This window comes from Pelobates fuscus, chromosome 2 (genome assembly GCF_036172605.1).
Source record: "Pelobates fuscus isolate aPelFus1 chromosome 2, aPelFus1.pri, whole genome shotgun sequence".
Lineage (NCBI taxonomy): Eukaryota > Metazoa > Chordata > Amphibia > Anura > Pelobatidae > Pelobates > Pelobates fuscus.
The window spans coordinates 352,711,639-352,736,921 of NC_086318.1; the positions used below are offsets into that span (position 1 = coordinate 352,711,639).

At 42.7% G+C, this 25,283-nt stretch overlaps 29 non-coding genes and 1 pseudogene across 29 annotated transcripts; all 30 read right to left on the bottom strand.

Moving 5' to 3' along the window:
- Nucleotides 1-206: 206 nt before the first annotated feature.
- LOC134590279 (U1 spliceosomal RNA) lies at nucleotides 207-373 on the bottom strand. Its single transcript, XR_010087226.1, has one exon. It is a non-coding gene; the product is annotated as a U1 spliceosomal RNA (small nuclear RNA).
- Nucleotides 374-852: 479 nt separating this feature from the next.
- Nucleotides 853-993, bottom strand: LOC134592075 (U4 spliceosomal RNA). Its single transcript, XR_010088754.1, has one exon. It is a non-coding gene; the product is annotated as a U4 spliceosomal RNA (small nuclear RNA).
- Nucleotides 994-1,892: 899 nt separating this feature from the next.
- LOC134590280 (U1 spliceosomal RNA) lies at nucleotides 1,893-2,059 on the bottom strand. The gene has a single exon (XR_010087227.1). It is a non-coding gene; the product is annotated as a U1 spliceosomal RNA (small nuclear RNA).
- Nucleotides 2,060-2,537: 478 nt separating this feature from the next.
- LOC134592076 (U4 spliceosomal RNA) lies at nucleotides 2,538-2,678 on the bottom strand. The gene has a single exon (XR_010088755.1). It is a non-coding gene; the product is annotated as a U4 spliceosomal RNA (small nuclear RNA).
- An 899-nt stretch (nucleotides 2,679-3,577) lies between these two features.
- On the bottom strand, nucleotides 3,578-3,744 carry LOC134590262 (U1 spliceosomal RNA). Its single transcript, XR_010087212.1, has one exon. It is a non-coding gene; the product is annotated as a U1 spliceosomal RNA (small nuclear RNA).
- A 479-nt stretch (nucleotides 3,745-4,223) lies between these two features.
- Nucleotides 4,224-4,364, bottom strand: LOC134592077 (U4 spliceosomal RNA). The gene has a single exon (XR_010088756.1). It is a non-coding gene; the product is annotated as a U4 spliceosomal RNA (small nuclear RNA).
- An 899-nt stretch (nucleotides 4,365-5,263) lies between these two features.
- LOC134590282 (U1 spliceosomal RNA) lies at nucleotides 5,264-5,430 on the bottom strand. Its single transcript, XR_010087228.1, has one exon. It is a non-coding gene; the product is annotated as a U1 spliceosomal RNA (small nuclear RNA).
- Nucleotides 5,431-5,907: 477 nt separating this feature from the next.
- On the bottom strand, nucleotides 5,908-6,047 carry LOC134593856 (U4 spliceosomal RNA). Its single transcript, XR_010090278.1, has one exon. It is a non-coding gene; the product is annotated as a U4 spliceosomal RNA (small nuclear RNA).
- An 899-nt stretch (nucleotides 6,048-6,946) lies between these two features.
- On the bottom strand, nucleotides 6,947-7,113 carry LOC134589663 (U1 spliceosomal RNA). Its single transcript, XR_010086704.1, has one exon. It is a non-coding gene; the product is annotated as a U1 spliceosomal RNA (small nuclear RNA).
- Nucleotides 7,114-7,587: 474 nt separating this feature from the next.
- LOC134592079 (U4 spliceosomal RNA) lies at nucleotides 7,588-7,728 on the bottom strand. The gene has a single exon (XR_010088757.1). It is a non-coding gene; the product is annotated as a U4 spliceosomal RNA (small nuclear RNA).
- Nucleotides 7,729-8,627: 899 nt separating this feature from the next.
- Nucleotides 8,628-8,794, bottom strand: LOC134589650 (U1 spliceosomal RNA). Its single transcript, XR_010086693.1, has one exon. It is a non-coding gene; the product is annotated as a U1 spliceosomal RNA (small nuclear RNA).
- Nucleotides 8,795-9,271: 477 nt separating this feature from the next.
- LOC134592080 (U4 spliceosomal RNA) lies at nucleotides 9,272-9,412 on the bottom strand. The gene has a single exon (XR_010088758.1). It is a non-coding gene; the product is annotated as a U4 spliceosomal RNA (small nuclear RNA).
- An 899-nt stretch (nucleotides 9,413-10,311) lies between these two features.
- LOC134590483 (U1 spliceosomal RNA) lies at nucleotides 10,312-10,478 on the bottom strand. The gene has a single exon (XR_010087400.1). It is a non-coding gene; the product is annotated as a U1 spliceosomal RNA (small nuclear RNA).
- A 478-nt stretch (nucleotides 10,479-10,956) lies between these two features.
- On the bottom strand, nucleotides 10,957-11,097 carry LOC134592081 (U4 spliceosomal RNA). The gene has a single exon (XR_010088759.1). It is a non-coding gene; the product is annotated as a U4 spliceosomal RNA (small nuclear RNA).
- An 899-nt stretch (nucleotides 11,098-11,996) lies between these two features.
- Nucleotides 11,997-12,163, bottom strand: LOC134590699 (U1 spliceosomal RNA). Its single transcript, XR_010087584.1, has one exon. It is a non-coding gene; the product is annotated as a U1 spliceosomal RNA (small nuclear RNA).
- A 475-nt stretch (nucleotides 12,164-12,638) lies between these two features.
- On the bottom strand, nucleotides 12,639-12,779 carry LOC134592082 (U4 spliceosomal RNA). Its single transcript, XR_010088760.1, has one exon. It is a non-coding gene; the product is annotated as a U4 spliceosomal RNA (small nuclear RNA).
- Nucleotides 12,780-13,678: 899 nt separating this feature from the next.
- On the bottom strand, nucleotides 13,679-13,845 carry LOC134590343 (U1 spliceosomal RNA). Its single transcript, XR_010087281.1, has one exon. It is a non-coding gene; the product is annotated as a U1 spliceosomal RNA (small nuclear RNA).
- A 477-nt stretch (nucleotides 13,846-14,322) lies between these two features.
- Nucleotides 14,323-14,463, bottom strand: LOC134592083 (U4 spliceosomal RNA). Its single transcript, XR_010088761.1, has one exon. It is a non-coding gene; the product is annotated as a U4 spliceosomal RNA (small nuclear RNA).
- An 899-nt stretch (nucleotides 14,464-15,362) lies between these two features.
- LOC134590907 (U1 spliceosomal RNA) lies at nucleotides 15,363-15,529 on the bottom strand. The gene has a single exon (XR_010087762.1). It is a non-coding gene; the product is annotated as a U1 spliceosomal RNA (small nuclear RNA).
- Nucleotides 15,530-16,007: 478 nt separating this feature from the next.
- Nucleotides 16,008-16,148, bottom strand: LOC134592084 (U4 spliceosomal RNA). Its single transcript, XR_010088762.1, has one exon. It is a non-coding gene; the product is annotated as a U4 spliceosomal RNA (small nuclear RNA).
- Nucleotides 16,149-17,047: 899 nt separating this feature from the next.
- LOC134589651 (U1 spliceosomal RNA) lies at nucleotides 17,048-17,214 on the bottom strand. Its single transcript, XR_010086694.1, has one exon. It is a non-coding gene; the product is annotated as a U1 spliceosomal RNA (small nuclear RNA).
- Nucleotides 17,215-17,690: 476 nt separating this feature from the next.
- LOC134592087 (U4 spliceosomal RNA) lies at nucleotides 17,691-17,831 on the bottom strand. The gene has a single exon (XR_010088763.1). It is a non-coding gene; the product is annotated as a U4 spliceosomal RNA (small nuclear RNA).
- An 899-nt stretch (nucleotides 17,832-18,730) lies between these two features.
- Nucleotides 18,731-18,897, bottom strand: LOC134591278 (U1 spliceosomal RNA). Its single transcript, XR_010088081.1, has one exon. It is a non-coding gene; the product is annotated as a U1 spliceosomal RNA (small nuclear RNA).
- Nucleotides 18,898-19,374: 477 nt separating this feature from the next.
- LOC134593866 (U4 spliceosomal RNA) lies at nucleotides 19,375-19,480 on the bottom strand (annotated as a pseudogene).
- An 899-nt stretch (nucleotides 19,481-20,379) lies between these two features.
- Nucleotides 20,380-20,546, bottom strand: LOC134590344 (U1 spliceosomal RNA). Its single transcript, XR_010087282.1, has one exon. It is a non-coding gene; the product is annotated as a U1 spliceosomal RNA (small nuclear RNA).
- Nucleotides 20,547-21,010: 464 nt separating this feature from the next.
- Nucleotides 21,011-21,151, bottom strand: LOC134592088 (U4 spliceosomal RNA). The gene has a single exon (XR_010088764.1). It is a non-coding gene; the product is annotated as a U4 spliceosomal RNA (small nuclear RNA).
- Nucleotides 21,152-22,049: 898 nt separating this feature from the next.
- LOC134590368 (U1 spliceosomal RNA) lies at nucleotides 22,050-22,216 on the bottom strand. Its single transcript, XR_010087302.1, has one exon. It is a non-coding gene; the product is annotated as a U1 spliceosomal RNA (small nuclear RNA).
- Nucleotides 22,217-22,693: 477 nt separating this feature from the next.
- On the bottom strand, nucleotides 22,694-22,834 carry LOC134593742 (U4 spliceosomal RNA). Its single transcript, XR_010090177.1, has one exon. It is a non-coding gene; the product is annotated as a U4 spliceosomal RNA (small nuclear RNA).
- An 899-nt stretch (nucleotides 22,835-23,733) lies between these two features.
- LOC134591126 (U1 spliceosomal RNA) lies at nucleotides 23,734-23,900 on the bottom strand. Its single transcript, XR_010087949.1, has one exon. It is a non-coding gene; the product is annotated as a U1 spliceosomal RNA (small nuclear RNA).
- Nucleotides 23,901-24,378: 478 nt separating this feature from the next.
- On the bottom strand, nucleotides 24,379-24,519 carry LOC134592089 (U4 spliceosomal RNA). Its single transcript, XR_010088765.1, has one exon. It is a non-coding gene; the product is annotated as a U4 spliceosomal RNA (small nuclear RNA).
- Nucleotides 24,520-25,283: the final 764 nt, after the last annotated feature.

Here is a 25,283-nt window from a genome sequence, read left to right on the forward strand (position 1 = left end):
AAGCTGAAAAGTTAAAATAAAAAGTGAAATTCTGGCTTAAAACTGGTCTCCAGAAAACAAAGATAATAAAAATGATCAAGCCTAGGAAATGATTGTCGCTGCCTGCTTGATGCGGAAAGTAAGAGCCAAAGAAGACGGGTGCCGTGGCTGAAATTATCCTTCGTCAGAATTGGTGAAATTCTCTATTTTTGTCAAACAAGCAAACACAGGGGAAAGCGCGAACGCAGTCCCCCACTACCATAAATTATGCAGTCGATTTTCCCACATTTGAGGAAATCGCAGAGGTCAACTGGTACGGAGTGCAATGAACCAGCCTCACTCTGGGAGAGCCACCTTAGGGATCATGGCTATTGCTCCCCTGCCAGGTAAGTATGACATGATAGGTACATTCAAAGGCACGCCCGCTGGGAAGCCTTTCCTTTAGGCTGTGGTGAAATAATAACGCAAGTAAAAAAAAAAAGAAAAAAGAAGAGCAAATAAATAATCCAAATGATAGAAGGCTACAAAAGATTACCAAACCTCGTGGCTGATCGTTGTTTTCCTTAGCTACCAGTAATTTTAGTGCCTTCAGGTGGTTAGGTGTGAATAATTGAGCTGGATTCAGGGTGCGAAGGAGCAATTTGCATAAAGGCAAATGCTAGGCCAATGAGCCGAAGGATGGGAATTCGTAGCATGGAGTGAGAATAGTGTGCTGCCGGAAACAAGTGGATTCAGTGGGAGAGAAAGGTAAAAGGGAAATGCTAAGAAGCCAGCGGAAGGAATGGTGCAACAGAGCTCAGGAAGAAATGGGAGTCACGTAAGACACGCCCTGGACATGGGGCACCATAAACTTTTATTAAACCAATCTTTCAGTCTCCTTAGAGCCTGTCAAAAATTGCCAATGCTGACTGTATTTCAAGTCATCATGGCGGGGTATTGGGTAAAGTTTTCAATTAGCAATAATCACGCCTCGGATTGACCTCATGGGCTACGATACTGCCACTGCGCAAAGCTAACTGTTCAAGTGGGCCAGCTTTTAAGAGCTACCATGTAAGGAAACTTTAAGACAGCGGTGAGAAAAAGTTCATGACCATAAGCCATTGCAAAGGATTATGGGAGGCAATATTCTAATTAGGCCCGCTTCCTCCTACAGGGAAGCTTAAACCCCAACAAATTCCTTGGTCTTCTTATATGGCATCTTGGAATGGTTCCAAACCTATAACAGAGAGTGAGGGCAACCATATCTTGCAGCAAACCTTGTACAATTTTTTTTCTCTCTTTGGAAACAGTTTTGCCAAGATTCTACTACAACAGCCATTAGGCAGAGTACACAATCCGCTGGTCTACGTTCGTCCCCAAAGTCACACATTTCATGACTCCATCGATAGGAATGACCCTTGCCTAGCACCTGTCTTCTCTTCATCCACACTCAACAGGGCTGAAAGAACATTTGTGGTGGCTTTTTCAAAATTCCATGGTGTTCATTAGTAAGTGCTAGCGACCACCCAGCTATTCCTAAGGTTTGGTCTGATTGTCTCAAGCGGCAATTCACTGCCTTGATCCAGAAAATCTTTTTTTCCCAGAAATTCAATCAAACGTTACGTTCTGTTGGAAGACGTTATATAGGTCTCCAATTCTTTATTTCTTCCATTGCATTGAAGCATACAATAAATCAAAAGAAGTCAGGATAAAAAAATGATGAAAAAAAAGCTGAAAAGTTAAAATAAAAAGTGAAATTCTGGCTTAAAACTGGTCTCCAGAAAACAAAGATAATAAAAATGATCAAGCCTAGGAAATGATTGTCGCTGCCTGCTTGATGCGGAAAGTAAGAGCCAAAGAAGACGGGTGCCGTGGCTGAAATTATCCTTCGTCAGAATTGGTGAAGTTCTCTATTTTTGTCAAACAAGCAAACACAGGGGAAAGCGCGAACGCAGTCCCCCACTACCATAAATTATGCAGTCGATTTTCCCACATTTGAGGAAATCGCAGAGGTCAACTGGTACGGAGTGCAATGAACCAGCCTCACTCTGGGAGAGCCACCTTAGGGATCATGGCTATTGCTCCCCTGCCAGGTAAGTATGACATGACGGGTACATTCAAAGGCACGCCCGCTGGGAAGCCTTTCCTTTAGGCTGTGGTGAAATAATAAAGCAAGTTAAAAAAAAAAAAAAAAGAAGAGCAAATAAATAATCCAAATGATAGAAGGCTAGAAAACATTACCAAACCTCGTGGCTGATCGTTTTTTTCCTTAGCTACCAGTAATTTTAGTGCCTTCAGGTGGTTAGGTGTGAATAATTGAGCTGGATTCAGGGTGCGAAGGAGCAATTTGCATAAAGGCAAATACTAGGCCAATGAGCCGAAGGATGGGAATTCGTAGCATGGAGTGAGAATAGTGTGCTGCCGGAAACAAATGGATTCAGTGGGAGAGAAAGGTAAAAGGGAAATGCTAAGAAGCCAGCGGAAGGAATGGTGCAACAGAGCTCAGGAAGAAACGGGAGTCACGTAAGACACGCCCTGGACATGGGGCGCCATAAACTTTTATTAAACCAATCTTTCAGTCTCCTTAGAGCCTGTCAAAAATTGCCAATGCTGACTGTATTTCAAGTCATCATGGCGGGGTATTGGGTAAAGTTTTCAATTAGCAATAATCACGCCTCGGATTGACCTCATGGGCTACGATACTGCCACTGCGCAAAGCTAACTGTTCAAGTGGGCCAGCTTTTAAGAGCTACCATGTAAGGAAACTTTAAGACAGCGGTGAGAAAAAGTTCATGACCATAAGCCATTGCAAAGGATTATGGGAGGCAATATTCTAATTAGGCCCGCTTCCTCCTACAGGGAAGCTTAAACCCCAACAAATTCCTTGGTCTTCTTATATGGCATCTTGGAATGGTTCCAAACCTATAACAGAGAGTGAGGGCAACCATATCTTGCAGCAAACCTTGTACAATTTTTTTTCTCTCTTTGGAAACAGTTTTGCCAAGATTCTACTACAGCAGCCATTAGGCAGAGTACACAATCCGCTGGTCTACGTTCGTCCCCAAAGTCACACATTTCATGACTCCATCGATAGGAATGACCCTTGCCTAGCACCTGTCTTCTCTTCATCCACACTCAACAGGGCTGAAAGAACATTTGTGGTGGCTTTTTCAAAATTCCATGGTGTTCATTAGTAAGTGCTAGCGACCACCCAGCTATTCCTAAGGTTTGGTCTGATTGTCTCAAGCGGCAATTCACTGCCTTGATCCAGAAAATCTTTTTTTCCCATAAATTCAATCAAACGTTACGTTCTGTTGGAAGACGTAATATAGGTCTCCAATTCTTTATTTCTTCCATTGCATTGAAGCATACAATAAATCAAAAGAAGTCAGGATAAAAAAATGATGAAAAAAAAGCTGAAAAGTTAAAATAAAAAGTGAAATTCTGGCTTAAAACTGGTCTCCAGAAAACAAAGATAATAAAAATGATCAAGCCTAGGAAATGATTGTCGCTGCCTGCTTGATGCGGAAAGTAAGAGCCAAAGAAGACGGGTGCCGTGGCTGAAATTATCCTTCGTCAGAATTGGTGAAATTCTCTATTTTTGTCAAACAAGCAAACACAGGGGAAAGCGCGAACGCAGTCCCCCACTACCACAAATTATGCAGTCGATTTTCCCACATTTGAGGAAATCGCAGAGGTCAACTGGTACGGAGTGCAATGAACCAGCCTCACTCTGGGAGAGCCACCTTAGGGATCATGGCTATTGCTCCCCTGCCAGGTAAGTATGACATGATAGGTACATTCAAAGGCACGCCCGCTGGGAAGCCTTTCCTTTAGGCTGTGGTGAAATAATAACGCAAGTAAAAAAAAAAAGAAAAAAGAAGAGCAAATAAATAATCCAAATGATAGAAGGCTACAAAAGATTACCAAACCTCGTGGCTGATCGTTGTTTTCCTTAGCTACCAGTAATTTTAGTGCCTTCAGGTGGTTAGGTGTGAATAATTGAGCTGGATTCAGGGTGCGAAGGAGCAATTTGCATAAAGGCAAATGCTAGGCCAATGAGCCGAAGGATGGGAATTCGTAGCATGGAGTGAGAATATTGTGCTGCCGGAAACAAGTGGATTCAGTGGGAGAGAAAGGTAAAAGGGAAATGCTAAGAAGCCAGCGGAAGGAATGGTGCAACAGAGCTCAGGAAGAAATGGGAGTCACGTAAGACACGCCCTGGACATGGGGCGCCATAAACTTTTATTAAACCAATCTTTCAGTCTCCTTAGAGCCTGTCAAAAATTGCCAATGCTGACTGTATTTCAAGTCATCATGGCGGGGTATTGGGTAAAGTTTTCAATTAGCAATAATCACGCCTCGGATTGACCTCATGGGCTACGATACTGCCACTGCGCAAAGCTAACTGTTCAAGTGGGCCAGCTTTTAAGAGCTACCATGTAAGGACACTTTAAGACAGCGGTGAGAAAAAGTTCATGACCATAAGCCATTGCAAAGGATTATGGGAGGCAATATTCTAATTAGGCCCGCTTCCTCCTACAGGGAAGCTTAAACCCCAACAAATTCCTTGGTCTTCTTATATGGCATCTTGGAATGGTTCCAAACCTATAACAGAGAGTGAGGGCAACCATATCTTGCAGCAAACCTTGTACAATTTTTTTTCTCTCTTTGGAAACAGTTTTGCCAAGATTCTACTACAGCAGCCATTAGGCAGAGTACACAATCCGCTGGTCTACGTTCGTCCCCAAAGTCACACATTTCATGACTCCATCGATAGGAATGACCCTTGCCTAGCACCTGTCTTCTCTTCATCCACACTCAACAGGGCTGAAAGAACATTTGTGGTGGCTTTTTCAAAATTCCATGGTGTTCATTAGTAAGTGCTAGCGACCACCCAGCTATTCCTAAGGTTTGGTCTGATTGTCTCAAGCGGCAATTCACTGCCTTGATCCAGAAAATCTTTTTTTCCCATAAATTCAATCAAACGTTACGTTCTGTTGGAAGACGTAATATAGGTCTCCAATTCTTTATTTCTTCCATTGCATTGAAGCATACAATAAATCAAAAGAAGTCAGGATAAAAAAATGATGAAAAAAAAGCTGAAAAGTTAAAATAAAAATTGAAATTCTGGCTTAAAACTGGTCTCCAGAAAACAAAGATAATAAAAATGATCAAGCCTAGGAAATGATTGTCGCTGCCTGCTTGATGCGGAAAGTAAGAGCCAAAGAAGACGGGTGCCGTGGCTGAAATTATCCTTCGTCAGAATTGGTGAAGTTCTCTATTTTTGTCAAACAAGCAAACACAGGGGAAAGCGCGAACGCAGTCCCCCACTACCATAAATTATGCAGTCGATTTTCCCACATTTGAGGAAATCGCAGAGGTCAACTGGTACGGAGTGCAATGAACCAGCCTCACTCTGGGAGAGCCACCTTAGGGATCATGGCTATTGCTCCCCTGCCAGGTAAGTATGACATGACGGGTACATTCAAAGGCACGCCCGCTGGGAAGCCTTTCCTTTAGGCTGTGGTGAAATAATAAAGCAAGTAAAAAAAAAAAAAAAAGAAGAGCAAATAAATAATCCAAATGATAGAAGGCTACAAAAGATTACCAAACCTCGTGGCTGATCGTTGTTTTCCTTAGCTACCAGTAATTTTAGTGCCTTCAGGTGGTTAGGTGTGAATAATTGAGCTGGATTCAGGGTGCGAAGGAGCAATTTGCATAAAGGCAAATGCTAGGCCAATGAGCCGAAGGATGGGAATTCGTAGCATGGAGTGAGAATAGTGTGCTGCCGGAAACAAGTGGATTCAGTGGGAGAGAAAGGTAAAAGGGAAATGCTAAGAAGCCAGCGGAAGGAATGGTGCAACAGAGCTCAGGAAGAAACGGGAGTCACGTAAGACACGCCCTGGACATGGGGCGCCATAAAATTTTATTAAACCAATCTTTCAGTCTCCTTAGAGCCTGTCAAAATTGCCAATGCTGACTGTGTTTCAAGTCATCATGGCGGGGTATTGAGTAAAGTTTTCAATTAGCAATAATCACGCCTCGGATTGACTTCATGGGCTACGATACTGCCACTGCGCAAAGCTAACTGTTCAAGTGGGCCAGCTTTTAAGAGCTACCACGTAAGGACACTTTAAGACAGCGGTGAGAAAAAGTTCATGACCATAAGCCATTGCAAAGGATTATGGGAGGCAATATTCTAATTAGGCCCGCTTCCTCCTACAGGGAAGCTTAAACCCCAACAAATTCCTTGGTCTTCTTATATGGCATCTTGGAATGGTTCCAAACCTATAACAGAGAGTGAGGGCAACCATATCTTGCAGCAAACCTTGTACAATTTTTTTTCTCTCTTTGGAAACAGTTTTGCCAAGATTCTACTACAGCAGCCATTAGGCAGAGTACACAATCCGCTGGTCTACGTTCGTCCCCAAAGTCACACATTTCATGACTCCATCGATAGGAATGACCCTTGCCTAGCACCTGTCTTCTCTTCATCCACACTCAACAGGGCTGAAAGAACATTTGTGGTGGCTTTTTCAAAATTCCATGGTGTTCATTAGTAAGTGCTAGCGACCACCCAGCTATTCCTAAGGTTTGGTCTGATTGTCTCAAGCGGCAATTCACTGCCTTGATCCAGAAAATCTTTTTTTCCCATAAATTCAATCAAACGTTACGTTCTGTTGGAAGACGTAATATAGGTCTCCAATTCTTTATTTCTTCCATTGCATTGAAGCATACAATAAATCAAAAGAAGTCAGGATAAAAAAATGATGAAAAAAAAGCTGAAAAGTTAAAATAAAAAGTGAAATTCTGGCTTAAAACTGGTCTCCAGAAAACATAGATAATAAAAATGATCAAGCCTAGGAAATGATTGTCGCTGCCTGCTTGATGCGGAAAGTAAGAGCCAAAGAAGACGGGTGCCCTGGCTGAAATTATCCTTCGTCAGAATTGGTGAAGCTCTCTATTTTTGTCAAACAAGCAAACACAGGGGAAAGCGCGAACGCAGTCCCCCACTACCATAAATTATGCAGTCGAGTTTCCCACATTTGAGGAAATCGCAGAGGTCAACTGGTACGGAGTGCAATGAACCAGCCTCACTCTGGGAGAGCCACCTTAGGGATCATGGCTATTGCTCCCCTGCCAGGTAAGTATGACATGACGGGTACATTCAAAGGCACGCCCGCTGGGAAGCCTTTCCTTTAGGCTGTGGTGAAATAATAAAGCAAGTTTAAAAAAAAAAAGAAGAGCAAATAAATAATCCAAATGATAGAAGGCTAGAAAAGATTACCAAACCTCGTGGCTGATCGTTTTTTTCCTTAGCTACCAGTAATTTTAGTGCCTTCAGGTGGTTAGGTGTGAATAATTGAGCTGGATTCAGGGTGCGAAGGAGCAATTTGCATAAAGGCAAATGCTAGGCCAATGAGCCGAAGGATGGGAATTCGTAGCATGGAGTGAGAATAGTGTGCTGCCGGAAACAAATGGATTCAGTGGGAGAGAAAGGTAAAAGGGAAATGCTAAGAAGCCAGCGGAAGGAATGGTGCAACAGAGCTCAGGAAGAAACGGGAGTCACGTAAGACACGCCCTAGACATGGGGCGCCATAAACTTTTATTAAACCAATCTTTCAGTCTCCTTAGAGCCTGTCAAAAATTGCCAATGCTGACTGTATTTCAAGTCATCATGGCGGGGTATTGGGTAAAGTTTTCAATTAGCAATAATCACGCCTCGGATTGACCTCATGGGCTACGATACTGCCACTGCGCAAAGCTAACTGTTCAAGTGGGCCAGCTTTTAAGAGCTACCATGTAAGGACACTTTAAGACCGCGGTGAGAAAAAGTTCATGACCATAAGCCATTGCAAAGGATTATGGGAGGCAATATTCTAATTAGGCTCGCTTCCTCCTACAGGGAAGCTTAAACCCCAACAAATTCCTTGGTCTTCTTATATGGCATCTTGGAATGGTTCCAAACCTATAACAGAGAGTGAGGGCAACCATATCTTGCAGCAAACCTTGTACAATTTTTTTTCTCTCTTTGGAAACAGTTTTGCCAAGATTCTACTACAGCAGCCATTAGGCAGAGTACACAATCCGCTGGTCTACGTTCGTCCCCAAAGTCACACATTTCATGACTCCATCGATAGGAATGACCCTTGCCTAGCACCTGTCTTCTCTTCATCCACACTCAACAGGGCTGAAAGAACATTTGTGGTGGCTTTTTCAAAATTCCATGGTGTTCATTAGTAAGTGCTAGCGACCACCCAGCTATTCCTAAGGTTTGGTCTGATTGTCTCAAGCGGCAATTCACTGCCTTGATCCAGAAAATCTTTTTTTCCCAGAAATTCAATCAAACGTTACGTTCTGTTGGAAGACGTTATATAGGTCTCCAATTCTTTATTTCTTCCATTGCATTGAAGCATACAATAAATCAAAAGAAGTCAGGATAAAAAAATGATGAAAAAAAAGCTGAAAAGTTAAAATAAAAAGTGAAATTCTGGCTTAAAACTGGTCTCCAGAAAACAAAGATAATAAAAATGATCAAGCCTAGGAAATGATTGTCGCTGCCTGCTTGATGCGGAAAGTAAGAGCCAAAGAAGACGGGTGCCGTGGCTGAAATTATCCTTTGTCAGAATTGGTGAAGTTCTCTATTTTTGTCAAACAAGCAAACACAGGGGAAAGCGCGAACGCAGTCCCCCACTACCATAAATTATGCAGTCGAGTTTCCCACATTTGAGGAAATCGCAGAGGTCAACTGGTACGGAGTGCAATGAACCAGCCTCACTCTGGGAGAGCCACCTTAGGGATCATGGCTACTGCTCCCCTGCCAGGTAAGTATGACATGACGGGTACATTCAAAGGCACGCCCGCTGGGAAGCCTTTCCTTTAGGCTGTGGTGAAATAATAAAGCAAGTTTAAAAAAAAAAAAAAGAAGAGCAAATAAATAATCCAAATGATAGAAGGCTACAAAAGATTACCAAACCTCGTGGCTGATCGTTTTTTTCCTTAGCTACCAGTAATTTTAGTGCCTTCAGGTGGTTAGGTGTGAATAATTGAGCTGGATTCAGGGTGCGAAGGAGCAATTTGCATAAAGGCAAATGCTAGGCCAATGAGCCGAAGGATGGGAATTCGTAGCATGGAGTGAGAATAGTGTGCTGCCGGAAACAAGTGGATTCAGTGGGAGAGAAAGGTAAAAGGGAAATGCTAAGAAGCCAGCGGAAGGAATGGTGCAACAGAGCTCAGGAAGAAACGGGAGTCACGTAAGACACGCCCTAGACATGGGGCGCCATAAACTTTTATTAAACCAATCTTTCAGTCTCCTTAGAGCCTGTCAAAAATTGCCAATGCTGACTGTATTTCAAGTCATCATGGCGGGGTATTGGGTAAAGTTTTCAATTAGCAATAATCACGCCTCGGATTGACCTCATGGGCTACGATACTGCCACTGCGCAAAGCTGACTGTTCAAGTGGGCCAGCTTTTAAGAGCTACCATGTAAGGACACTTTAAGACAGCGGTGAGAAAAAGTTCATGACCATAAGCCATTGCAAAGGATTATGGGAGGCAATATTCTAATTAGGCCCGCTTCCTCCTACAGGGAAGCTTAAACCCCAACAAATTCCTTGGTCTTCTTATATGGCATCTTGGAATGGTTCCAAACCTATAACAGAGAGTGAGGGCAACCATATCTTGCAGCAAACCTTGTACAATTTTTTTTCTCTCTTTGGAAACAGTTTTGCCAAGATTCTACTACAGCAGCCATTAGGCAGAGTACACAATCCGCTGGTCTACGTTCGTCCCCAAAGTCACACATTTCATGACTCCATCGATAGGAATGACCCTTGCCTAGCACCTGTCTTCTCTTCATCCACACTCAACAGGGCTGAAAGAACATTTGTGGTGGCTTTTTCAAAATTCCATGGTGTTCATTAGTAAGTGCTAGCGACCACCCAGCTATTCCTAAGGTTTGGTCTGATTGTCTCAAGCGGCAATTCACTGCCTTGATCCAGAAAATCTTTTTTTCCCAGAAATTCAATCAAACGTTACATTCTGTTGGAAGACGTAATATAGGTCTCCAATTCTTTATTTCTTCCATTGCATTGAAGCATACAATAAATCAAAAGAAGTCGGGATAAAAAAATTATGAAAAAAAAGCTGAAAAGTTAAAATAAAAAGTGAAATTCTGGCTTAAAACTGGTCTCCAGAAAACATAGATAATAAAAATGATCAAGCCTAGGAAATGATTGTCGCTGCCTGCTTGATGCGGAAAGTAAGAGCCAAAGAAGACGGGTGCCGTGGCTGAAATTATCCTTCGTCAGAATTGGTGAAGTTCTCTATTTTTGTCAAACAAGCAAACACAGGGGAAAGCGCGAACGCAGTCCCCCACTACCATAAATTATGCAGTCGATTTTCCCACATTTGAGGAAATCGCAGAGGTCAACTGGTACGGAGTGCAATGAACCAACCTCACTCTGGGAGAGCCACCTTAGGGATCATGGCTATTGCTCCCCTGCCAGGTAAGTATGACATGACGGGTACATTCAAAGGCACGCCCGCTGGGAAGCCTTTCCTTTAGGCTGTGGTGAAATAATAAAGCAAGTTAAAAAAAAAAAAAAAAGAAGAGCAAATAAATAATCCAAATGATAGAAGGCTAGAAAACATTACCAAACCTCGTGGCTGATCGTTTTTTTCCTTAGCTACCAGTAATTTTAGTGCCTTCAGGTGGTTAGGTGTGAATAATTGAGCTGGATTCAGGGTGCGAAGGAGCAATTTGCATAAAGGCAAATGCTAGGCCAATGAGCCGAAGGATGGGAATTCGTAGCATGGAGTGAGAATAGTGTGCTGCCGGAAACAAATGGATTCAGTGGGAGAGAAAGGTAAAAGGGAAATGCTAAGAAGCCAGCGGAAGGAATGGTGCAACAGAGCTCAGGAAGAAACGGGAGTCACGTAAGACACGCCCTGGACATGGGGCGCCATAAACTTTTATTAAACCAATCTTTCAGTCTCCTTAGAGCCTGTCAAAAATTGCCAATGCTGACTGTATTTCAAGTCATCATGGCGGGGTATTGGGTAAAGTTTTCAATTAGCAATAATCACGCCTCGGATTGACCTCATGGGCTACGATACTGCCACTGCGCAAAGCTAACTGTTCAAGTGGGCCAGCTTTTAAGAGCTACCATAAAAGGAGACTTTAAGACAGCGGTGAGAAAAAGTTCATGACCATAAGCCATTGCAAAGGATTATGGGAGGCAATATTCTAATTAGGCCCGCTTCCTCCTACAGGGAAGCTTAAACCTCAACAAATTCCTTGGTCTTCTTATATGGCATCTTGGAATGGTTCCAAACCTATAACAGAGAGTGAGGGCAACCATATCTTGCAGCAAACCTTGTACAATTTTTTTTCTCTCTTTGGAAACAGTTTTGCCAAGATTCTACTACAGCAGCCATTAGGCAGAGTACACAATCCGCTGGTCTACGTTCGTCCCCAAAGTCACACATTTCATGACTCCATCGATAGGAATGACCCTTGCCTAGCACCTGTCTTCTCTTCATCCACACTCAACAGGGCTGAAAGAACATTTGTGGTGGCTTTTTCAAAATTCCATGGTGTTCATTAGTAAGTGCTAGCGACCACCCAGCTATTCCTAAGGTTTGGTCTGATTGTCTCAAGCGGCAATTCACTGCCTTGATCCAGAAAATCTTTTTTTCCCAGAAATTCAATCAAACGTTACGTTCTGTTGGAAGACGTTATATAGGTCTCCAATTCTTTATTTCTTCCATTGCATTGAAGCATACAATAAATCAAAAGAAGTCAGGATAAAAAAATGATGAAAAAAAAGCTGAAAAGTTAAAATAAAAAGTGAAATTCTGGCTTAAAACTGGTCTCCAGAAAACAAAGATAATAAAAATGATCAAGCCTAGGAAATGATTGTCGCTGCCTGCTTGATGCGGAAAGTAAGAGCCAAAGAAGACGGGTGCCGTGGCTGAAATTATCCTTCGTCAGAATTGGTGAAGTTCTCTATTTTTGTCAAACAAGCAAACACAGGGGAAAGCGCGAACGCAGTCCCCCACTACCATAAATTATGCAGTCGAGTTTCCCACATTTGAGGAAATCGCAGAGGTCAACTTGTACGGAGTGCAATGAACCAGCCTCACTCTGGGAGAGCCACCTTAGGGATCATGGCTACTGCTCCCCTGCCAGGTAAGTATGACATGACGGGTACATTCAAAGGCACGCCCGCTGGGAAGCCTTTCCTTTAGGCTGTGGTGAAATAATAAAGCAAGTTTAAAAAAAAAAAAGAAGAGCAAATAAATAATCCAAATGATAGAAGGCTACAAAAGATTACCAAACCTCGTGGCTGATCGTTTTTTTCCTTAGCTACCAGTAATTTTAGTGCCTTCAGGTGGTTAGGTGTGAATAATTGAGCTGGATTCAGGGTGCGAAGGAGCAATTTGCATAAAGGCAAATGCTAGGCCAATGAGCCGAAGGATGGGAATTCGTAGCATGGAGTGAGAATAGTGTGCTGCCGGAAACAAGTGGATTCAGTGGGAGAGAAAGGTAAAAGGGAAATGCTAAGAAGCCAGCGGAAGGAATGGTGCAACAGAGCTCAGGAAGAAACGGGAGTCACGTAAGACACGCCCTAGACATGGGGCGCCATAAACTTTTATTAAACCAATCTTTCAGTCTCCTTAGAGCCTGTCAAAAATTGCCAATGCTGACTGTATTTCAAGTCATCATGGCGGGGTATTGGGTAAAGTTTTCAATTAGCAATAATCACGCCTCGGATTGACCTCATGGGCTACGATACTGCCACTGCGCAAAGCTAACTGTTCAAGTGGGCCAGCTTTTAAGAGCTACCATGTAAGGACACTTTAAGACAGCGGTGAGAAAAAGTTCATGACCATAAGCCATTGCAAAGGATTATGGGAGGCAATATTCTAATTAGGCCCGCTTCCTCCTACAGGGAAGCTTAAACCCCAACAAATTCCTTGGTCTTCTTATATGGCATCTTGGAATGGTTCCAAACCTATAACAGAGAGTGAGGGCAACCATATCTTGCAGCAAACCTTGTACAATTTTTTTTCTCTCTTTGGAAACAGTTTTGCCAAGATTCTACTACAGCAGCCATTAGGCAGAGTACACAATCCGCTGGTCTACGTTCGTCCCCAAAGTCACACATTTCATGACTCCATCGATAGGAATGACCCTTGCCTAGCACCTGTCTTCTCTTCATCCACACTCAACAGGGCTGAAAGAACATTTGTGGTGGCTTTTTCAAAATTCCATGGTGTTCATTAGTAAGTGCTAGCGACCACCCAGCTATTCCTAAGGTTTGGTCTGATTGTCTCAAGCGGCAATTCACTGCCTTGATCCAGAAAATCTTTTTTTCCCAGAAATTCAATCAAACGTTACGTTCTGTTGGAAGACGTAATATAGGTCTCCAATTCTTTATTTCTTCCATTGCATTGAAGCATACAATAAATCAAAAGAAGTCAGGATAAAAAAATGATGAGAAAAAAGCTGAAAAGTTAAAATAAAAAGTGAAATTCTGGCTTAAAACTGGTCTCCAGAAAACAAAGATAATAAAAATGATCAAGCCTAGGAAATGATTGTCGCTGCCTGCTTGATGCGGAAAGTAAGAGCCAAAGAAGACAGGTGCCGTGGCTGAAATTATCCTTCGTCAGAAGTGGTGAAGTTCTCTATTTTTGTCAAACAAGCAAACACAGGGGAAAGCGCGAACGCAGTCCCCCACTACCATAAATTATGCAGTCGATTTTCCCACATTTGAGGAAATCGCAGAGGACAACTGGTACGGAGTGCAATGAACCAGCCTCACTCTGGGAGAGCCACCTTAGGGATCATGGCTATTGCTCCCCTGCCAGGTAAGTATGACATAACGGGTACATTCAAAGGCACGCCCGCTGGGAAGCCTTTCCTTTAGGCTGTGGTGAAATAATAAAGCAAGTAAAAAAAAAAAAAAAAGAAGAGCAAATAAATAATCCAAATGCTAGAAGGCTACAAAAGATTACCAAACCTCGTGGCTGATCGTTGTTTTCCTTAGCTACCAGTAATTGTAGTGCCTTCAGGTGGTTAGGTGTGAATAATTGAGCTGGATTCAGGGTGCGAAGGAGCAATTTGCATAAAGGCAAATGCTAGGCCAATGAGCCGAAGGATGGGAATTCGTAGCATGGAGTGAGAATAGTGTGCTGCCGGAAACAAGTGGATTCAGTGGGAGAGAAAGGTAAAAGGGAAATGCTAAGAAGCCAGCGGAAGGAATGGTGCAACAGAGCTCAGGAAGAAACGGGAGTCACGTAAGACGCGCCCTGGACATGGGGCGCCATAAACTTTTATTAAACCAATCTTTCAGTCTCCTTAGAGCCTGTCAAAAATTGCCAATGCTGACTGTATTTCAAGTCATCATGGCGGGGTATTGGGTAAAGTTTTCAATTAGCAATAATCACGCCTCGGATTGACCTCATGGGCTACGATACTGCCACTGCGCAAAGCTAACTGTTCAAGTGGGCCAGCTTTTAAGAGCTACCATGTAAGGACACTTTAAGACAGCGGTGAGAAAAAGTTCATGACCATAAGCCATTGCAAAGGATTATGGGAGGCAATATTCTAATTAGGCCCGCTTCCTCCTACAGGGAAGCTTAAACCCCAACAAATTCCTTGGTCTTCTTATATGGCATCTTGGAATGGTTCCAAACCTATAACAGAGAGTGAGGGCAACCATATCTTGCAGCAAACCTTGTACAATTTTTTTTCTCTCTTTGGAAACAGTTTTGCCAAGATTCTACTACAGCAGCCATTAGGCAGAGTACACAATCCGCTGGTCTACGTTCGTCCCCAAAGTCACACATTTCATGACTCCATCGATACGAATGACCCTTGCCTAGCACCTGTCTTCTCTTCATCCACACTCAACAGGGCTGAAAGAACATTTGTGGTGGCTTTTTCAAAATTCCATGGTGTTCATTAGTAAGTGCTAGCGACCACCCAGCTATTCCTAAGGTTTGGTCTGATTGTCTCAAGCGGCAATTCACTGCCTTGATCCAGAAAATCTTTTTTTCCCAGAAATTCAATCAAACGTTACGTTCTGTTGGAAGACGTAATATAGGTCTCCAATTCTTTATTTCTTCCATTGCATTGAAGCATACAATAAATCAAAAGAAGTCGGGATAAAAAAATGATGAAAAAAAAGATGAAAAGTTAAAATAAAAAGTGAAATTCTGGCTTAAAACTGGTCTCCAGAAAACATAGATAATAAAAATGATCAAGCCTAGGAAATGATTGTCGCTGCCTGCTTGATGCGGAAAGTAAGAGCCAAAGAAGACGGGTGCCGTGGCTGAAATTATCCTTCGTCAGAATTGGTGAAGTTCTCTATTTTTGTCAAACAAGCAAACACAGGGGAAAGCGCGAACGCAGTCCCCCACTACCATAAATTATGCAGTCGATTTTCCCACATTTGAGGAAATCGCAGAGGTCAACTGGTACGGAGTGCAATGAACCAACCTCACTCTGGAAGAGCCACCTTAGGGATCATGGCTATTGCTCCCCTGCCAGGTAAGTATGACATGATGGGTACATTCAAAGGCACGCCCGCTGGGAAGCCTTTTCTTTAGGCTGTGGTGAAATAATAAAGCAAGTTAAAAAAAAAAAAAAAAGAAGAGCAAATAAATAATCCAAATGATAGAAGGCTAGAAAACATTACCAAACCTCGTGGCTGATCGTTTTTTTCCTTAGCTACCAGTAATTTTAGTGCCTTCAGGTGGTTAGGTGTGAATAATTGAGCTGGATTCAGGGTGCGAAGGAGCAATTTGCATAAAGGCAAATGCTAGGCCAATGAGCCGAAGGATGGGAATTCGTAGCATGGAGTGAGAATAGTGTGCTGCCGGAAACAAATGGATTCAGTGGGAGAGAAAGGTAAAAGGGAAATGCTAAGAAGCCAGCGGAAGGAATGGTGCAACAGAGCTCAGGAAGAAACGGGAGTCACGTAAGACACGCCCTGGACATGGGGCGCCATAAACTTTTATTAAACCAATCTTTCAGTCTCCTTAGAGCCTGTCAAAAATTGCCAATGCTGACTGTATTTCAAGTCATCATGGCGGGGTATTGGGTAAAGTTTTCAATTAGCAATAATCACGCCTCGGATTGACCTCATGGGCTACGATACTGCCACTGCGCAAAGCTAACTGTTCAAGTGGGCCAGCTTTTAAGAGCTACCATGTAAGGAAACTTTAAGACAGCGGTGAGAAAAAGTTCATGACCATAAGCCATTGCAAAGGATTATGGGAGGCAATATTCTAATTAGGCCCGCTTCCTCCTACAGGGAAGCTTAAACCCCAACAAATTCCTTGGTCTTCTTATATGGCATCTTGGAATGGTTCCAAACCTATAACAGAGAGTGAGGGCAACCATATCTTGCAGCAAACCTTGTACAATTTTTTTTCTCTCTTTGGAAACAGTTTTGCCAAGATTCTACTACAGCAGCCATTAGGCAGAGTACACAATCCGCTGGTCTACGTTCGTCCCCAAAGTCACACATTTCATGACTCCATCGATAGGAATGACCCTTGCCTAGCACCTGTCTTCTCTTCATCCACACTCAACAGGGCTGAAAGAACATTTGTGGTGGCTTTTTCAAAATTCCATGGTGTTCATTAGTAAGTGCTAGCGACCACCCAGCTATTCCTAAGGTTTGGTCTGATTGTCTCAAGCGGCAATTCACTGCCTTGATCCAGAAAATCTTTTTTTCCCAGAAATTCAATCAAACGTTACGTTCTGTTGGAAGACGTTATATAGGTCTCCAATTCTTTATTTCTTCCATTGCATTGAAGCATACAATAAATCAAAAGAAGTCAGGATAAAAAAATGATGAAAAAAAAGCTGGAAAGTTAAAATAAAAAGTGAAATTCTGGCTTAAAACTGGTCTCCAGAAAACAAAGATAATAAAAATGATCAAGCCTAGGAAATGATTGTCGCTGCCTGCTTGATGCGGAAAGTAAGAGCCAAAGAAGACGGGTGCCGTGGCTGAAATTATCCTTCGTCAGAATTGGTGAAGTTCTCTATTTTTGTCAAACAAGCAAACACAGGGGAAAGCGCGAACGCAGTCCCCCACTACCATAAATTATGCAGTCGAGTTTCCCACATTTGAGGAAATCGCAGAGGTCAACTGGTACGGAGTGCAATGAACCAGCCTCACTCTGGGAGAGCCACCTTAGGGATCATGGCTACTGCTCCCCTGCCAGGTAAGTATGACATGACGGGTACATTCAAAGGCACGCCCGCTGGGAAGCCTTTCCTTTAGGCTGTGGTGAAATAATAAAGCAAGTTTAAAAAAAAAAAAAGAAGAGCAAATAAATAATCCAAATGATAGAAGGCTACAAAAGATTACCAAACCTCGTGGCTGATCGTTTTTTTCCTTAGCTACCAGTAATTTTAGTGCCTTCAGGTGGTTAGGTGTGAATAATTGAGCTGGATTCAGGGTGCGAAGGAGCAATTTGCATAAAGGCAAATGCTAGGCCAATGAGCCGAAGGATGGGAATTCGTAGCATGGAGTGAGAATAGTGTGCTGCCGGAAACAAGTGGATTCAGTGGGAGAGAAAGGTAAAAGGGAAATGCTAAGAAGCCAGCGGAAGGAATGGTGCAACAGAGCTCAGGAAGAAACGGGAGTCACGTAAAACACGCCCTAGACATGGGGCGCCATAAACTTTTATTAAACCAATCTTTCAGTCTCCTTAGAGCCTGTCAAAAATTGCCAATGCTGACTGTATTTCAAGTCATCATGGCGGGGTATTGGGTAAAGTTTTCAATTAGCAATAATCACGCCTCGGATTGACCTCATGGGCTACGATACTGCCACTGCGCAAAGCTAACTGTTCAAGTGGGCCAGCTTTTAAGAGCTACCATGTAAGGACACTTTAAGACAGCGGTGAGAAAAAGTTCATGACCATAAGCCATTGCAAAGGATTATGGGAGGCAATATTCTAATTAGGCCCGCTTCCTCCTACAGGGAAGCTTAAACCCCAACAAATTCCTTGGTCTTCTTATATGGCATCTTGGAATGGTTCCAAACCTATAACAGAGAGTGAGGGCAACCATATCTTGCAGCAAACCTTGTACAATTTTTTTTCTCTCTTTGGAAACAGTTTTGCCAAGATTCTACTACAGCAGCCATTAGGCAGAGTACACAATCCGCTGGTCTACGTTCGTCCCCAAAGTCACACATTTCATGACTCCATCGATAGGAATGACCCTTGCCTAGCACCTGTCTTCTCTTCATCCACACTCAACAGGGCTGAAAGAACATTTGTGGTGGCTTTTTCAAAATTCCATGGTGTTCATTAGTAAGTGCTAGCGACCACCCAGCTATTCCTAAGGTTTGGTCTGATTGTCTCAAGCGGCAATTCACTGCCTTGATCCAGAAAATCTTTTTTTCCCAGAAATTCAATCAAACGTTACGTTCTGTTGGAAGACGTAATATAGGTCTCCAATTCTTTATTTCTTCCATTGCATTGAAGCATACAATAAATCAAAAGAAGTCAGGATAAAAAAATGATGAGAAAAAAGCTGAAAAGTTAAAATAAAAAGTGAAATTCTGGCTTAAAACTGGTCTCCAGAAAACAAAGATAATAAAAATGATCAAGCCTAGGAAATGATTGTCGCTGCCTGCTTGATGCGGAAAGTAAGAGCCAAAGAAGACAGGTGCCGTGGCTGAAATTATCCTTCGTCAGAAGTGGTGAAGTTCTCTATTTTTGTCAAACAAGCAAACACAGGGGAAAGCGCGAACGCAGTCCCCCACTACCATAAATTATGCAGTCGATTTTCCAACATTTGAGGAAGTCGCAGAGGACAACTGGTACGGAGTGCAATGAACCAGCCTCACTCTGGGAGAGCCACCTTAGGGATCATGGCTATTGCTCCCCTGCCAGGTAAGTATGACATGACGGGTACATTCAAAGGCACGCCCGCTGGGAAGCCTTTCATTTAGGCTGTGGTGAAATAATAAAGCAAGTAAAAAAAAAAAAAAAAGAAGAGCAAATAAATAATCCAAATGCTAGAAGGCTACAAAAGATTACCAAACCTCGTGGCTGATCGTTGTTTTCCTTAGCTACCAGTAATTTTAGTGCCTTCAGGTGGTTAGGTGTGAATAATTGAGCTGGATTCAGGGTGCGAAGGAGCAATTTGCATGAAGGCAAATGCTAGGCCAATGAGCCGAAGGATGGGAATTCGTAGCATGGAGTGAGAATAGTGTGCTGCCGGAAACAAGTGGATTCAGTGGGAGAGAAAGGTAAAAGGGAAATGCTAAGAAGCCAGCGGAAGGAATGGTGCAACAGAGCTCAGGAAGAAACAAGAGTCACGTAAGACACGCCCTGGACATGGGGCGCCAAAAACTTTTATTAAACCAATCTTTCAGTCTCCTTAGAGCCTGTCAAAAATTGCCAATGCTGACTGTATTTCAAGTCATCATGGCGGGGTATTGGGTAAAGTTTTCAATTACGATACTGCCACTGCGCAAAGCTAACTGTTCAAGTGGGCCAGCTTTTAAGAGCTACCATGTAAGGACACTTTAAGACAGCGGTGAGAAAAAGTTCATGACCATAAGCCATTGCAAAGGATTATGGGAGGCAATATTCTAATTAGGCCCGCTTCCTCCTACAGGGAAGCTTAAACCCCAACAAATTCCTTGGTCTTCTTATATGGCATCTTGGAATGGTTCCAAACCTATAACAGAGAGTGAGGGCAACCATATCTTGCAGCAAACCTTGTACAATTTTTTTTCTCTCTTTGGAAACAGTTTTGCCAAGATTCTACTACAGCAGCCATTAGGCAGAGTACACAATCCGCTGGTCTACGTTCGTCCCCAAAGTCACACATTTCATGACTCCATCGATAGGAATGACCCTTGCCTAGCACCTGTCTTCTCTTCATCCACACTCAACAGGGCTGAAAGAACATTTGTGGTGGCTTTTTCAAAATTCCATGGTGTTCATTAGTAAGTGCTAGCGACCACCCAGCTATTCCTAAGGTTTGGTCTGATTGTCTCAAGCGGCAATTCACTGCCTTGATCCAGAAAATCTTTTTTTCCCAGAAATTCAATCAAACGTTACGTTCTGTTGGAAGACGTAATATAGGTCTCCAATTCTTTATTTCTTCCATTGCATTGAAGCATACAATAAATCAAAAGAAGTCAGGATAAAAAAATGATGAAAAAAAAGCTGAAAAGTTAAAATAAAAAGTGAAATTCTGGCTTAAAACTGGTCTCCAGAAAACAAAGATAATAAAAATGATCAAGCCTAGGAAATGATTGTCGCTGCCTGCTTGATGCGGAAAGTAAGAGCCAAAGAAGACGGGTGCCGTGGCTGAAATTATCCTTCGTCAGAATTGGTGAAGTTCTCTATTTTTGTCAAACAAGCAAACACAGGGGAAAGCGCGAACGCAGTCCCCCACTACCATAAATTATGCAGTCGATTTTCCCACATTTGAGGAAATCGCAGAGGACAACTGGTACGGAGTGCAATGAACCAGCCTCACTCTGGGAGAGCCACCTTAGGGATCATGGCTATTGCTCCCCTGCCAGGTAAGTATGACATGATGGGTACATTCAAAGGCACGCCCGCTGGGAAGCCTTTCCTTTAGGCTGTGGTGAAATAATAAAGCAAGTAAAAAAAAAAAAAAAAAGAAGAGCAAATAAATAATCCAAATGATAGAAGGCTCCAAAAGATTACCAAACCTCGTGGCTGATCGTTGTTTTCCTTAGCTACCAGTAATTTTAGTGCCTTCAGGTGGTTAGGTGTGAATAATTGAGCTGGATTCAGGGTGCGAAGGAGCAATTTGCATAAAGGCAAATGCTAGGCCAATGAGCCGAAGGATGGGAATGAGAATAGTGTGCTGCCGGAAACAAGTGAATTCAGTGGGAGAGAAAGGTAAAAGGGAAATGCTAAGAAGCCAGCGGAAGGAATGGTGCAACAGAGCTCAGGAAGAAACGGGAGTCACGTAAGACACGCCCTAGACATGGGGCGCCATAAACTTTTATTAAACCAATCTTTCAGTCTCCTTAGAGCCTGTCAAAAATTGCCAATGCTGACTGTATTTCAAGTCATCATGGCGGGGTATTGGGTAAAGTTTTCAATTAGCAATAATCACGCCTCGGATTGACCTCATGGGCTACGATACTGCCACTGCGCAAAGCTAGCTGTTCAAGTGGGCCAGCTTTTAAGAGTACCACGTAAGGACACTTTAAGACAGCGGTGAGAAAAAGTTCATGACCATAAGCCATTGCAAAGGATTATGGGAGGCAATATTCTAATTAGGCCCGCTTCCTCCTACAGGGAAGCTTAAACCCCAACAAATTCCTCGGTCTTCTTATATGGCATCTTGGAATGGTTCCAAACCTATAACAGAGAGTGAGGGCAACCATATCTTGCAGCAAACCTTGTACAATTTTTTTTCTCTCTTTGGAACCAGTTTTGCCAAGATTCTACTACAGCAGCCATTAGGCAGAGTACACAATCCGCTGGTCTACGTTCGTCCCCAAAGTCACACATTTCATGACTCCATCGATAGGAATGACCCTTGCCTAGCACCTGTCTTCTCTTCATCCACACTCAACAGGGCTGAAAGAACATTTGTGGTGGCTTTTTCAAAATTCCATGGTGTTCATTAGTAAGTGCTAGCGACCACCCAGCTATTCCTAAGGTTTGGTCTGATTGTCTCAAGCGGCAATTCACTGCCTTGATCCAGAAAATCTTTTTTTCCCAGAAATTCAATCAAACGTTACGTTCTGTTGGAAGACGTAATATAGGTCTCCAATTCTTTATTTCTTCCATTGCATTGAAGCATACAATAAATCAAAAGAAGTCAGGATAAAATAATGATGAAAAAAAAGCTGAAAAGTTAAAATAAAAAGTGAAATTCTGGCTTAAAACTGGTCTCCAGAAAACATAGATAATAAAAATGATCAAGCCTAGGAAATGATTGTCGCTGCCTGCTTGATGCGGAAAGTAAGAGCCAAAGAAGACGGGTGCCCTGGCTGAAATTATCCTTCGTCAGAATTGGTGAAGCTCTCTATTTTTGTCAAACAAGCAAACACAGGGGAAAGCGCGAACGCAGCCCCCCACTACCATAAATTATGCAGTCGAGTTTCCCACATTTGAGGAAATCGCAGAGGTCAACTGGTACAGAGTGCAATGAACCAGCCTCACTCTGGGAGAGCCACCTTAGGGATCATGGCTATTGCTCCCCTGCCAGGTAAGTATGACATGACGGGTACATTCAAAGGCACGCCCGCTGGGAAGCCTTTCCTTTAGGCTGTGGTGAAATAATAAAGCAAGTTTAAAAAAAAAAAAAAGAAGAGCAAATAAATAATCCAAATGATAGAAGGCTAGAAAAGATTACCAAACCTCGTGGCTGATCGTTTTTTTCCTTAGCTACCAGTAATTTTAGTGCCTTCAGGTGGTTAGGTGTGAATAATTGAGCTGGATTCAGGGTGCGAAGGAGCAATTTGCATAAAGGCAAATGCTAGGCCAATGAGCCGAAGGATGGGAATTCGTAGCATGGAGTGAGAATAGTGTGCTGCCGGAAACAAATGGATTCAGTGGGAGAGAAAGGTAAAAGGGAAATGCTAAGAAGCCAGCGGAAGGAATGGTGCAACAGAGCTCAGGAAGAAACGGGAGTCACGTCAGACACGCCCTAGACATGGGGCGCCATAAACTTTTATTAAACCAATCTTTCAGTCTCCTTAGAGCCTGTCAAACATTGCCAATGCTGACTGTATTTCAAGTCATCATGGCGGGGTATTGGGTAAAGTTTTCAAATAGCAATAATCACGCCTCGGATTGACCTCATGGGCTACGATACTGCCACTGCGCAAAGCTAACTGTTCAAGTGGGCCAGCTTTTAAGAGCTACCATGTAAGGACACTTTAAGACAGCGGTGAGAAAAAGTTCATGACCATAAGCCATTGCAAAGGATTATGGGAGGCAATATTCTAATTAGGCCCGCTTCCTCCTACAGGGAAGCTTAAACCCCAACAAATTCCTTGGTCTTCTTATATGGCATCTTGGAATGGTTCCAAACCTATAACAGAGAGTGAGGGCAACCATATCTTGCAGCAAACCTTGTACAATTTTTTTTCTCTCTTTGGAAACAGTTTTGCCAAGATTCTACTACAGCAGCCATTAGGCAGAGTACACAATCCGCTGGTCTACGTTCGTCCCCAAAGTCACACATTTCATGACTCCATCGATAGGAATGACCCTTGCCTAGCACCTGTCTTCTCTTCATCCACACTCAACAGGGCTGAAAGAACATTTGTGGTGGCTTTTTCAAAATTCCATGGTGTTCATTAGTAAGTGCTAGCGACCAGCCAGCTATTCCTAAGGTTTGGTCTGATTGTCTCAAGCGGCAATTCACTGCCTTGATCCAGAAAATCTTTTTTTCCCAGAAATTCAATCAAACGTTACGTTCTGTTGGAAGACGTAATATAGGTCTCCAATTCTTTATTTCTTCCATTGCATTGAAGCATACAATAAATCAAAAGAAGTCAGGATAAAAAAATGATGAAAAAAAAGCTGAAAAGTTAAAATAAAAAGTGAAATTCTGGCTTAAAACTGGTCTCCAGAAAACAAAGATAATAAAAATGATCAAGCCTAGGAAATGATTGTCGCTGCCTGCTTGATGCGGAAAGTAAGAGCCAAAGAAGATGGGTGCCGTGGCTGAAATTATCCTTCGTCAGAATTGGTGAAGTTCTCTATTTTTGTCAAACAAGCAAACACAGGGGAAAGCGCGAATGCAGTCCCCCACTACCATAAATTATGCAGTCGATTTTCCCACATTTGAGGAAATCGCAGAGGTCAACTGGTACGGAGTGCAATGAACCAGCCTCACTCTGGGAGAGCCACCTTAGGGATCATGGCTATTGCTCCCCTGCCAGGTAAGTATGACATGACGAGTACATTCAAAGGCACGCCCGCTGGGAAGCCTTTCCTTTAGGCTGTGGTGAAATAATAAAGCAAGTTAAAAAAAAAAAAAAAAGAAGAGCAAATAAATAATCCAAATGATAGAAGGCTAGAAAACATTACCAAACCTCGTGGCTGATCGTTTTTTTCCTTAGCTACCAGTAATTTTAGTGCCTTCAGGTGGTTAGGTGTGAATAATTGAGCTGGATTCAGGGTGCGAAGGAGCAATTTGCATAAAGGCAAATGCTAGGCCAATGAGCCGAAGGATGGGAATTCGTAGCATGGAGTGAGAATAGTGTGCTGCCGGAAACAAATGGATTCAGTGGGAGAGAAAGGTAAAAGGGAAATGCTAAGAAGCCAGCGGAAGGAATGGTGCAACAGAGCTCAGGAAGAAACGGGAGTCACGTAAGACACGCCCTGGACATGGGGCGCCATAAACTTTTATTAAACCAATCTTTCAGTCTCCTTAGAGCCTGTCAAAAATTGCCAATGCTGACTGTATTTCAAGTCATCATGGCGGGGTATTGGGTAAAGTTTTCAATTAGCAATAATCACGCCTCGGATTGACCTCATGGGCTACGATACTGCCACTGCGCAAAGCTAACTGTTCAAGTGGGCCAGCTTTTAAGAGCTACCATGTAAGGAAACTTTAAGACAGCGGTGAGAAAAAGTTCATGACCATAAGCCATTGCAAAGGATTATGGGAGGCAATATTCTAATTAGGCCCGCTTCCTCCTACAGGGAAGCTTAAACCCCAACAAATTCCTTGGTCTTCTTATATGGCATCTTGGAATGGTTCCAAACCTATAACAGAGAGTGAGGGCAACCATATCTTGCAGCAAACCTTGTACAATTTTTTTTCTCTCTTTGGAAACAGTTTTGCCAAGATTCTACTACAGCAGCCATTAGGCAGAGTACACAATCCGCTGGTCTACGTTCGTCCCCAAAGTCACACATTTCATGACTCCATCGATAGGAATGACCCTTGCCTAGCACCTGTCTTCTCTTCATCCACACTCAACAGGGCTGAAAGAACATTTGTGGTGGCTTTTTCAAAATTCCATGGTGTTCATTAGTAAGTGCTAGCGACCACCCAGCTATTCCTAAGGTTTGGTCTGATTGTCTCAAGCGGCAATTCACTGCCTTGATCCAGAAAATCTTTTTTTCCCAGAAATTCAATCAAACGTTACGTTCTGTTGGAAGACGTTATATAGGTCTCCAATTCTTTATTTCTTCCATTGCATTGAAGCATACAATAAATCAAAAGAAGTCAGGATAAAAAAATGATGAAAAAAAAGCTGAAAAGTTAAAATAAAAAGTGAAATTCTGGCTTAAAACTGGTCTCCAGAAAACAAAGATAATAAAA